This window comes from Oreochromis niloticus, linkage group LG14, assembly GCF_001858045.2.
Source record: "Oreochromis niloticus isolate F11D_XX linkage group LG14, O_niloticus_UMD_NMBU, whole genome shotgun sequence".
Lineage (NCBI taxonomy): Eukaryota > Metazoa > Chordata > Actinopteri > Cichliformes > Cichlidae > Oreochromis > Oreochromis niloticus.
This window is the reverse complement of record NC_031979.2, coordinates 9937027-9951036: the sequence shown is the minus strand read 5'-3', so window position 1 is coordinate 9951036 and position 14010 is coordinate 9937027.

Sequence of the window (14010 nt, the reverse complement as noted above, 5' to 3'; positions counted from 1 at the left end):
ACTGTACACTCATAGACAAAGCTGAAAGAGTTTTTTGCAGATGTGTAGGACAATTTTTTCCCAGCTCGCTTGTCTGCTTCATCTCCAAAGTGTAGCAAGCAGTAAGAGTTAACTGCCTGGAATTATAACTAACCCGACTCAGTTTTATGTTCAACTTATTGAAGGCCGAAAAGACTTTGAGAAGAAATAATCAGCTAGCTGTTGTAGTAAGCTTTTCTGTTGTGTAAAGAATCATATGCACGTCGTGAAATGGTTCAGTATAGCTGAATGTTCAAAATGCAAACTGCAGTATATTGGTAATAAAACATAAGACCAAGGACTGCTTTCATCAGCATTTGGAATGCTCAGATGCCAAAATGCTTACAGAGGTATTTCAAAAGAATCTGCAACTATGGGTGCTCGAGGAGCGCGGGGAAAATTATGGGCAAAAATCATGTATTTATTTGTCCTTAACAAAAATGAAATAATAATATATTATATGTTTGATATCCTTCAGCGTTATTAAATGCAAAATAAATAACTAAATACATACATCAATGGAAATTTTAAGTAAAAAAAACCCAACATATTTAAAATTGCGTTAGTTTGTTCAGTTTGTTGCTCTAGAACCTCTAAAACTGGAGAACTGTGTAAAAAATGGTTGCAATTCCTAAACAGTTAATCCAAATACTTTTGTTAAAACCCTTCAAATTAAATTGAAATTCTGCCCTTCATTGTTTGATTTAAAATGCACAGTGGTAGTGTGCAGATGCAAAATGACCAAATGTTGCTCCTGTAGTATTAACTTGATTAAATGGCCTGTTACCCCACAGAAAAGACTCGAGGTGTAAAATGAATGAGGAACACGTGAGACCTTCAAATTTCAGGCACAACTGATTGTAAACACAGTTGGCATGAAGTTATATTTGTAAACAATTAAAGCAAATTTTGCTGTGACAGACAACAGCTATTATTAGTAAGGGAACAAAAGAAAACAAGGTACCATTCATCCATCCACTCCTCTGTTTTCTTAACCATCGTAGGTTCTCTGGGACACATTTTTATATATTTATCATTATTTTTATTTATATTAATAAATGCTTCCCATGGTGTTCTAATTTATTATTATTTCTGAGTGAAAAAGCAGCACATTTTAAATACACAGACGCAGGGTGATGCATATTTTAGTGGCGGCGCATTGCACAGACACAGTTCTGTTTGGTTTTACGCCAGTCATCCTGCTGCCAAAAGACTGCTAATTAGCACTCTGGTATCTGTTGATTCCAGACAGTTGATTCCAAGCACTTTGTGTGCAGTATATTCTGAGTATATTATTCATTAATTAAACTTTTGTCTCTTCTGATCTCGGATGGTAGCGGCCCAACTCACACTGTATCTATTACATCTATTACTCTGTCTACAGGATTAGTAATTGGATGTTACAATAAAAACAAAGTCAGTCATCTAAACTTGGTGAAATTTTTTGAAGTGGGCAAGGGTTGCGCCTTAAAATGTCATAAACTGTCTTAAAGAAAGTGCATATCCCTGTGTCTCATCATTAAATCTTAAATGTGGAATTAGATGATGGAGATGATGTGAGGAACCTTCCTTCAATCATACCTTTAGAAGGAAGGTTATATCATAGGCCCTGCCAGTTTTATAATACTACAGTATTTGTTTAAAAGCTTCCTGTTCTCATCTGTTCACTCGCTGTATTGCGACTTGCTCGCTGAAATACTGTACTTATGAAAAGCAGAATAACTAATTAGTCACAGTTTACCGTTAGCAAGTTCCCAGTTTCCTTGACTCTCTCTCTCTCTAACATTGTTGCCCTTCTTTTCCAGCCGTCTTCAGCTGATTTTGACACCCTCAGCCCCACTGCACCCTAAAATATCCTTTGCAATTAGCAGATCTCCTGCCATTATCTTGATGGTGAATTGGGAATGAACACACAAGAATACACACATACAGGAAAATCATACTTTTCTTTTTCAAATACTATTATACATTTTCTATTAGGCCTCAGTCACACAGGCCTGCAGACCAGTCAGCGATCCCTTTAATTGGAATCACACAGCCTCTCCTTCACAGTCTTCATACTAGCATAAGGTGGCACTACATATGCTCTTAAAATTATAACTTTAAAGACTTTCTTAAACCAGCTTCATAGACAATGTTATTTTTTTTAAAAATAGGTATAAAATAACCTTAATAAATGTAGTGTTTCATGCTGACTTTAACATTATTGACTATTAGCAATGAACGATATTTAAATATCTGTATTTAACTCTATTCTTTAGACATTTTTAGTGACAAACGGCAGTTTTATCAGAAATCCTTCCTTTATCACCAGTGTGTGAATGTGTGTGTGAATGGGTGGATGTCTGGATATGTAAAGCACTTTGGGGTCCTTAGGGACTAGTAAAGCGCTATATAAATACAGGCCATTTACCATTTACCATTTATCAATTTTTAAAATTGAACTGAATTCCAAAAAAGTCCAAATGTATCAAGTATTTCAAAGTCCTCATCACAGTTTTCTTAATTCATATTACATATAATGCAGAACAGATTTTTATGTTTTGATATGTTTTCCACATATCAAAAACTAGAATTAATAAACCTCTCTAAATTATGCATAAATTAAATTTCATAGTCTGACAGAATAAATGCTCAATACCGTACTTTAGGGATCGAAGCCATTTTTAATTTGGTCTGAAGTTCTGGACTGAAATCAGAGTCTCTATATAAGTTGCCAAAAATAACTGGAGTCGTGAAGGTCTCGGTCAGCTATTCTATCAGTTTTAATTGTGACTGTGACCAGTGCTGTCCTAGGCCTGCGGCAAGAAGAAAATATGAGTGTTATTACCCAGAGAAGTATGTTTAATGTGTATGTCTGTTGGCAGAGACTTGATTCTCTAAGGTTCCCTTTGTGAAAAAGGAGTGTTGAGGAACTGTAAGGAAGAGAACATAATTAAGACAAAGACCTTGAGAGTTTGAGATGTTCAAAGTGACAGAGTGGTAACAGGTTAACATTTGGTCAATTTTGATTTGGGCTATTCCACTGAAAATCATGGTAATCAAAACCTTATGATGCAGTCCTTGGATCTATTATTTAAAAAACCCCTGAATGTATCTTATTGTTTATGTCATGTGTTCCTTTTTTCAATAGTCATTTACATCTATACATGTATACATTTCATTTAGTATCCGGTTAAGTTAACTACTTTTTACATCATCTGTGTTCAAACAGCCAATAAGATTGATGGAGCTCTTGATATGATGATTTCATGATTTTATTCCTGGGTTTGCTGTTGTGTCTCCTGCTCTTGGCAGGGCTAAGATTTCTCCTGTTTCTCCTGTTCTCACATCTTATACTCACCTGGGCCATGGTGCAAATGTGCAGTGCTATATGTCATGTAAATATCCCACAGGTATTGTAAGAAATTGAAACTCTTGTGCAAAATCTCGAGATTCAACTTAGAAGGTTGATCAGCCAGTTATACAGCATGAAGGTACATCTTAGAAAATGGTTTTGTTCAGCTTAGAGCCTGTAGGATGAACAAAAGTGAGCTGATAGGCACTCAAGTACCAACAAACAATAAATCACAGCCATCAGTCTGTGTGCCACTTGGCTTTTCTGACTGCACTTGGCTGTATTCTTTTCTTTTCAAACCAGTCTTGATATCTGGTCAAAGATCAAATTTGAGTCTTCTGAAAGGCAAGGGGAAAAAGTCTACCACTAAACGATCAGTTACCAGGACATGGGCCATTTCTTACAGTCTGAAAACATGCATATTTGACCCTTCATAACTTCAGAAATACAAAAATTCAGCACTGAAGAACACATTCAGGCTCTTAAAAAAGGCAACAAAATCAGTGTTACAATGTTACCCACTTTAACTGTGACAATCATCCAAAGTCGAAATCTTAGAGGGCTTAGGGGCACATTAAGAAAAAAAACCCATTGTTGATCATTTTGAGAATCAAGTTGAAATTTTGAGATTAAAGTCCAAAATTTATTTTGAAAAAAAAAAGTCGAAATATGGGGATTACCGTTGTTGTTTCACAACAAACTACCATGGCTTCTATACTCTGTACAAAATTCCTTGTTTAGATGAGTTAGTGAAACAAATTGATCAGCCGTCCTGTGATACCACATACATCCTCTTTATTGCATGAGGATGGAGCCATCGATAACCTTGCATCTGTCCATTACCAGCGATCCAATCTTCCACATTTGTGTGTATTTCCGTCTTACCAGATGCCGCTTCACCATCTTTTCAGTGTCCTGATCAACACACTGTGTTTATCTGCTAAAAGAGAAACTATTTCCTTCCTTGTTACTAAAACTGATTCTGAAGTACGCTGAGGATATAGCAGCCATGGCAGTTTGTCTTGAAACAACAACTGTAATCTCCACAAAGGTACTGTTTATAAAGTTGAGGAAACCTGCAGTCAGCTGAGACTGAAGAAGTCTCAATGTTTTATCGCATTGGCAGCAAAAGCCTTCACAAAGAAACATCGGATCATTAAGAAGGACCTTCAACTTCTGCCATGATGTGACATGTGACATTCATGTGACAGAGAGAAAACTTTTCTCCTCTCCCCAAAGAATTTTTAAGATTTGCTACCAAAATGTAACTGAGAAGCTTAGTAGAAGAACAGTGATTACAATGGGAAACCCGCCTAGTACATTGATTTACCTATTAGACTTTCATTTTGTCAGTAAGCGTATGCAATATAACGCATTTATTTCTACACGATAGCTTTGGAACAATGACACTGGAGCACAACTTCAGTCCTCCTCCTGCTGTGCTGACACTCTTGTTGACAAAGATGTTACTTTTATTTAAATGGATGGCTGAAACAGACTTTTAGTCACAGAAAATGTCTTTAGAAATTGGGATGGCTATAAGTAAGGAGGTAGTCCAAGTCAGCTAGAAATCGGAAGGGTGGTGCTGCCTGCTCTAGTCTGTATGCCAAATAGCTCTGGCAAAATACTAATGCTAACATTATATAAGCGCTCTATAACAACCAGTCCAAATTTATTGTGCCAAATTGCTTATTCTGTTTCATCAAGTTTCACACTCTCTGTAAATATTAAATGTAAATTGTCAATTCAGTTTTTTATATATATATATATATATATATATATATATATAGCACTTAATCACAATATAAAAAATCTAATATTTTCTTTCATGTTTAGATTTTAATCTGTGCTGATTTCTCATTAAGCCTAGAAGAGAGAGTAATTTTTCTCGATTTCAGCTTCATTTCCTGTCTGCCATCTCACTAACACAATTTCATAGCACTGCAGGTAACTGGAGGCCCATTACACAAAACAACCAATGCCAATAAATAAATGACGTAGTTGGTCACAGCTGAAAGATCCATCTGTGATAATTAGATGGGCATTACAAACTGGGATGTGTCTGTGAGCCTTACTGAGCTGCTTCCACTTTCTCCAAATGACTGTGATTGGAGTTGTTTAGCTCCTGAATCACACAGACTTTACATTTGTGGGTTTTTTTGGTATTTTTATTTTTATTCATTATCTTTTTTTTTGCGAAGGCAATTCCCCGCCATCAGACATAAATGTATTTTGAATGACCATAAACATGCAGGCATTCATTAAGAACTACACTTGTGTTACAAGTAGCTCAATACAATCAAAACTTCATTTTTTTTAAATTAAATAGTTGCTCTTGTCTGATGTGGTGCCAGCAGATAGATAGTGTACTCGAACAAGAGGTAATTCTTAATTTTGTTTTGTTTTTTGGGAAAAGTACACAGCACTAAAAATTAAGTGACATAAAACTAAAATTTGAGTTCACACATAAATATAAGTTTGGGTCTGTAATTTGGGAGGCAGCTGGTTCAGTTTATTTAATTATTTATTTTTTAAAATTTGTATATATATGTATTTATTGCCTCACAAAAACGGCATGAAAATGTGGAAAATAGACTGTAATTATGTCTACTCGATCTTCCTCTAACAGGACTGGATGCTAATTTATAATAGCTGTTTTTTGGAAGAGACTTTTAAGAGTAAACCAGTTAGGTGGAAATAAATGAAATCCCCCCTCCAGGAAGACACAAAGAAATTTGTCTCTATAGCCAACACAGATAAGAGAATTAATGGTCCTTTACAATGAAAAGTATGGGGTTTGTTTGTGCCATGCAGTGCTACAGTTCACGTCATAGAGTACATTGTCTCCTAATCAGCGTTTAGCAATCTGATCTCCTGGTTCATCCACAAGGCTAAGCAGAACATGTGAAGTTGCTCCCAATGCTGGTCCAGTGCCTTGCATGGCTGCTCTGTGTGTTTTTGGATGTGAGTTAAGTGGACATATAAGGCAACACAGTAAAGCAAATTTGAAAAGGTGAATAAATCAAAAATGCTTTAAAGATACTTTTTTACTATTTAGATTTTCAACTACCACAGTTTATGTTGCACGGCAGCACAGACACTCCCAATGTAGTTGTTTGCTAAAAAGCATCACACCTGGTGGACTGTTTTGCGATGAAGTGGTGCCAAAATGGGAGCGAGTTTCACATCCCGAGTGATGGGAGCTGCTTTGCATCTCATCCAAATGACAGTTTTTACTTCCCTCAACAGCTAAAAAAGAAATTTGAGATTTTACCAGATGAAAATTTACATAATTGAAATGTAAAGGATATTAAGAGGCAATTTATGCCATTGAATCCAAAGAAGGAGTACAACTTAAACTCAAACATCTTTTAAGTTTCTAAATGTTTACACACATTAAAAATTAAACATGTGAGTCTGCCCCTGCCCCCTGACTTTATTCATAATTGCATTCTTCCGAGATCGCACATACACTTTCAAAAGTAAGACACACTTTCTGTAGGGTTTGCCACTGTACCTGCTCGTACTCCTCCTCCTCTGAGATGTTATTAATTATTCCGTCATAAAGGTTTTCTTCCCCTGGCTGCATAGTGCTTTATTTTAAGGTAAAGATTCAAAGTCTGATTCTGCTCTTTTGTAATATAAACTAACACAGACCCATCATCCAACACCCTTTTTTTATTTCTATCTGGTAAGGAGCATCTGTATTTGATGCTTACGTTGTAGCACTGTGAGAACTGAAGACCGTACCAGAGTTGACTGAGGAAGGTATTGATCAGTGTGAAGCCACATCTGATTTGATTTCTCTCTGGAGGTTGCAGCAGACTTGAACGTATTTGATTTATAAATAAAACCAGTGGTTTACGCAGCTTGTAAGGTTTTGACCCTCATGTGGCAGCTGCCCAGTCTGGCAGGTTGCCTGTGACAGCAGCTCAGCGGCAACAGCAGGTGAGAAATTAAATTTAAAAAGTAGACAAAGGGTGGGTCAGCTGTAAATGTTTTAATATGGTGAAAATTTACTTGTGGTAAGAGTACAATTTTTTTTAAACAAGTGATGCTACACGCCGGTGCCGTGATACAGTTTGACAGTCATGGTTTAAATTTATGCTACATGAGCAGCTGCCTCCTAGCAAAATAAAACTTTCTGATTTCGAAATTAACACATTATAATTAACATCTTGTTCAATCTGGGATTGCTGATGTTTTGCAGAGATATAATGATGTGAACATAATGAAAGAAAAACAAAAACAGAAAAGAAGAAAAAACAATAGAAAAACTGTATTAATTAAGCAAAATTACAAGAAAAAAACTAAATTATATATTTGGAAAAATCACCCTTTCAAAATGAATTTGACTGTGGTGTTCTTTTTTTCACATTAGGCTCTACCAGGCTCACAAATGCACAAACAAGGGGAAAAAAACAAACAGAGAATATAATTTCCCTTAAAAACAAAATCATACATTATCATCATGGTCCCAAAGTAATGATGGTTTTCTTATTCAGACACAAATCTTATTAGGATGTGCTCAGGCCCCTGACATGCTAAGAATAAAATAATCACAATCTGCCTTTGCCATTTGATAAATGTAATTATGTGTCCTTCAGATCCATGTGATTGAAAATGTGATTTAAGCTATTATACGATAAATCTCTACAAGGCAATTGGTGGAGACAGATCGGAGTGGTGTTATTGTATCCTTTATTCAATAGCACATGGATTAGACCAGACAGAAAAGAGTAGGGTAAGAGAGGGACCCCTCTAACTTATCGACACTGCATTTAGCCTTACGGCATACGGCCACCTGATCATCCTCTGAGTTAAACCAGCACTTTTCATAAAGTATATCTTTTCCTTTCTTTTAAAAAAGACAATATTTGCATTACTTCTAAACTGGAGTGATTGTTGCTGAAAACCTGCACAGACAGTATGAAAAGAAATGATGTGACAATTCAAATTATAGATTTATTTTTTACTCATTTTTCACTCCACAATATTGTGCAAGAGCACAAAGCCAGTGGCTGCGAGCACAGCTGCAGCTACTCCACCAGTTCTGTTTGAACTGGTTGTGGATTGTTGTGGATAAAGGTATTCCTATACCACAAGTTTTTTTATTGATACATCTGTAGACTACTGTGACTGTATTTACTGCTAAAATAAGCACCACTGTAAAAGGCCCTGTTAAACCCCCCAGTGTTTAAATATGTAGTTCTCATATCAGAATTATTTTACCGATACAACACATGAAGAATATAGCAGCTTGTCTAGTATGGTTTATCCTGATCAAATGTGAATTTACTGTTTATAGGAATGTAATACTAACCAAAGCACACCACGTTATTACTTTTGTGTTATAATAACTGCTAAGATCCGCATCAGCACTGGCAACAGTCCGTAACTAGTGCATCCAAGTACAGTGTGTGATAAATTACTCTATCATAGATCAGCTAAAAAAGTTCTCTATGCACCAGCTAAAGAGTGCATGAAAAATACTTTTTCAAATACCATCATCGTTTCTATCAGAAGCTAACACAGACACTGAAAATGCACTTGTTCATTAATAACTGAATTCTTTTCTGAGAAAACTAATTAGACTTTGAGGTGGTGCAGACTGGAACAAAAAAGAAAAGTATGTACGTAAGGCACTATTTAGAGATATTTTTTATTCTTATTGAGAGACTTTTTAGTATACTTCTTCTGACAAAATGTGACTGATTAAATATCTGATCTCTGATGTTATACACCAATAAATTTCATTTCAAGGCTGGAAATCCAGAAAAAAAGTCTGTGTAAGTGCTGAAGGTTAGATGGATGTGGTCTTCATGTTGACTGAGCTACTGTCAAAACAAAAAAACAAACTTATTTTCTGTTTTGAGAAATGGATTCAATTGGAAATAAAGATTTGTTTTCAACTCAAACTGTCTCTCACATTCATTTTCACTCATACACACAAACAGACACATGCACCACAGTAGGATTGCCCTGTTGGAGATCAAACCGTTGGGACATGCATGTTCCATGCTGCCAAATGAGCTCTCATAAAGCAGTAAGTGTTCTGGGCTGTAGACCACATAGAGCTCCAATTTCAAAGCGAGCATAGATCAGTAATGCCTTTCATTCAGAGAATGACAGACATGCAGAGCTGCAAATTTAGTTTGGTAGATTATGTTAAATCAGTGTTTCCTCCAATACACACACACACACACACACACACACACACACACACACACACACACACACATATATACATATAGATATAGAGATATAGATAGAGAGAGATCTTGTACAAGAAGATCTTTATTTTTAGAAAAGGAAGCCAAAAAAAAAAAAAAACAATCGTGAGAGGCAATATGGTGATCTACTGGTTAGCACCATCATCTCCAAGTGACACACTTCAGTGTGCGAGTGTGACTGGTTGTTTCCATGCGTATGTCCTGGAACTGACAGTCACTTGTTCAGATTGATGATGCATGGATCCATCCATCATGAGGGCAGCAGAGTTGCACAGTTCTCCTTGTCACCTGCAGCTCCTATGAGAGGCATTTCCAAGGCAGTTGAGAAACAGATTCTCCAGCAAGTCCTGGGTCTACCCCGGGGCCTCCTCCCCACTGCACATGCCTGAAACACCTCACCAACATTAAGTGGCATCCTGATCAGATACCAGAATCATCTGGTAGCTGAATCAGCCGGCTCCTTTCAGTGTGGTAGAGAACCAGTTCTTCAGTTTTAACTGAATGACTGAGCTCCTCACTCTGAGAGCCCAGACACCCTTTAGAGCACAGGTGTCGAACTCCAGGCCTCGAGGGCCAGTGTCCTGCAGGTTTTAGATGTGTCCTTGATCCAACACAGCTGATTTAAATGGCTAAATGACCTCCTCAACATGTCTTGAAGTTCTCCAGAAGCCTGGTAAATATTTTGATTTTGTTCCATTTTAAACAGTTAGAAAGAGAGAGAGAGACAGACAGCTTATAAATAAAAGCACACAAATACAAAGAAATGGAGGAATGACAGTGACTTGCATGTGAGAAATGGAGACACTCACAGCTCACAACAACATAACAGAAGCTAATAGAGGGCCTTGTTCTCATTGTGTCATGACAACCTTGAGTCAGTGTTATTGGGCTTTTTATTTCTTTATATATCATGATTAAAAAACAATATTAATTATAGCTTTTTGCTTTTGATACCCTGGTATATCCTTTTACTGCACTTGAACATTAGCGATACTCACGATACTCATTCTCACTTTGTCTTTCTTAAAACACATTAAAGTTATAGTGTAATTTCAGTATGCTGAAATAACCAATCATATTATTTACAGCATTAGTTTCTAAAAACTGGTATTGTGCACTTTAGTTAGTGAAACCAGTGTGAAAGGCATAGTCGTAAAATGGACTCTTACGTAGGTCCCAGGAGCCAACAGGCCAAACCAGCCCGAAGGTTTAATTGTCAAAAAGGTCTTTTTTGACATTCCCACAAACTCATTTTCATAAAAAGGGACATTTCTGTCTCTTTTTGTGAAAATGAGTTTGACACATATGAGGGTGAATAGGCAGGTAAGTTCAAAAGGGTGAGTATTTGAGCAATTTTTGCTAAGGAAAGTGTATCAGCTCAGTAAAAACATGTGAATGACACTGGAAATGAAGGCCCTCTTGAGCCACACATGAATCACTGGAGAGGAGAAACACAAGGAGATTAGTGCAGGAGCTACTCGGGTTAGTCTTAGCACTATAGAGGAGCCTGATTACTGCTAGGGGTATGACAACAATCTGGTGGAGACTGAGTGCTGGAGCTGGGCCTTAAGTACAGCAGGCGATAGAATAATGAGGCACAGGAGAGCGGGAAACCGGGAGCCCTGCCTCCTAGGTATGCTGAGCTCATTCTCATTGGAGCAGAAAATGTTCCAAGGAGACAAACAAGGGCTGACCAGTACAGACTGTGACAATATTAGTAGTTAAAAAAAACCCAACATAAAAACAGCACAACCATCAGATTCTTCACCCACCAATTTCCCTCTCTCTTTCTTTCTATTAGGCCTCAGGTAATAGGTTCATGACCTCTTCCTGATAACAGAAACATGTCTCTGGGTTACTGAGATGAGCTTTATTGTTGAGCTTCAGTTTTAGTGTGAATTCCATGTTGCAGATCAGAAGTTTAAATATATGTTTATCTGATGTATTTTAACTTCCTGTCAACTATGAGAATAAATTGTAAATTAAAAAAAAAAAACTGATCTAATGCACCACTTGCTAGTTGTCCCTCACGGGGATGTTTCATTTAAATGTTGAATGCTAATGGTGATGTAAATGTGCACACACTTGTGTGGCTGTCTCACTCTGACACTAATGACTTTCATTCCTGTGTGCCTCTGTCCTTAATTAAACACTTTGATGTCCATTTCTAGTGATTCCATCCCAGTGGTTCCAATAACATCTGACCCACAGCTGATTAACTGTGGTTCTGCAAAGAGCATTGATAGATGACTGTATTGTTCTTTCTGTACTTGGGCCATTAGGTTATTTGGTCCAGGTCTCTAGTTAGCCAGACTACAATAACTACATTCTATAGTCATCTGTTACATATGTGAAGCTGTAAGTATCAGTATTGCATTTATTAAGATGCAGTTTTAGGATATGCAGAACACTCTTCATGCATCTCTAAAAATAGAGCATCCACTCTGCAAGCTGGTCGATAGTGCTTTGTTTTCTTTAGTTGTCATTAATGCAGCATCCTTCTAGAATTATTAACTATGCTTAAATGCAATAAACAGTCAATCAAAGTGTATCACTTGGACAGTTTGGCAACACTAGGAGTCTATAGAGAAGATGGTGTCTCTGTAGTTACTCAGGCATTATAATTTAATAACTTTAGCATGTAAATATGCTCACAAACAAAGTGCTAGCACAATAATGATGTGATTTTGATGCTGTGGTTTTACCGTGTTGAAAATTTATAAGTGTTTTCTCTATTTGTTATATGAAGGTTATTATTCTTGAGGTGAAGTGGCTCATTAAATTTCCATTTAGTATTTCTGAGTATAGGGAAGGTTTTTACCTGCGTTATAAAAGAGAAATAGCCATGGTGGAAAATCTTTATTTTAATCCATGAAAGAGTTTCCAAAGCTTTTCAATACAATATGAAAGAATTGAATAACAACAATGGAACTTATATGGCTTTAAGTTTAGTTGCCCTGCTAGTGATGGATTTCTAACCCATCAAAGAAGAATGATAGAGGGATATAATAATGCCTATGGAATGAGTAAGACTGGGGTGGGGGGTAAAACAACAACAACAACATTAAATTCCATCGATCCATTAGATCAGCACTGTCTTTCAGTGGAGTGAAATAGGCAGGGATTTATTCAGAACTCAGTGGACCAGAGCCAGGCCTTTGCATTCCTGCTCTAGATATGCTCTACTGGAATAAGTGGGGCAGCTATTGGATCAGTCGCCTTTGGAGGCAAGAGAAGTGAAGAGAATAAATGTTAAGTAAAGGCAGTCAGGAAAATAAAAATAACATTTCAGAATTTGCATATGTTTATTTGCATTTGCATCCTGTTTCCTGTGTTCAATAGAGCGTGTCTTGTTATCACTCGGGATGATGATTTGAGTGTTTTTTCCCATTAAGACTTTAAAAGAAAACTTCTCCAATATTTAGTAATTAAACTAAACAGAAAGAAGGAAAATCGCCTTGTGTCACACAGACTAGTGGCTTGATTAATACACAACCTAGGATTTCTTTTTCCTTGTGATTTATTAATACTCCAACCTGACAGCTCAAAAGGCCATAAATCCATGAATTATAAGAGCCATAAGGCAAATTTCATTCTTATGGCTCTGATCTGGCATTTCTGTGTCACAAACTATTTTCATTAATCACATTCAGGGTTTACTTTCTTTGTATTTCTACATTTTCCCTTATTCAGCGTTGTATGTGAATGCTAGCAGTTTGATTTTGTTTTTTTACTCTTTTACAAAGCGTTTTGTCTTTCAGTAACAAAATCACAAATCCATAATACTAGTACCACATCTATTTTGTTTTTTTTTAACTTTTGGATGAACCCGTATAAAACTGGAATTATTGGTACACATGCTTTTTCACCGGTCAAAATGTCCCTTAACAAAGAAAGTGTAAAAGAGACACATAAAACTGAAGTTACACCTTTCCTGGCTTTACAAAGGCTTCTTTCTTTGTGAAACATGTTGACATGTCACATTGAAAGAGGTGCAAGTTATTAAATAGAGCATGGCTAAATCATTGCTAATTGACTAAAACTGATCATGAAGAATGAAAGAACAGCAAGGACCTGTTAGATGTTTTTTTAAAAATCCACAATACAAAAGCAATAGTATTTATATACTCTTTCCTAAAGATATATATTTTTATACACTTATTATATATTTTAAGGTTTCGTTAAATAAAAAAAATCCATATCTTATCCATGTACCAGAGCTAACCTGTCAACATATAACATTTTGTAAAACATTTGCCTCAAGTTATTCACACTGTCAGTGTTAAAAAAAAAAATAAGGAGTGCTATTTTTTATTACAGGCATTTCACATACCAGCCAAATCTCCCCCCCTTCATCCACAGAGGATCTCTGCCATCTCTGAACTGAGGCACATAACATATGTTTCCTCAGTTTCAGTGGAT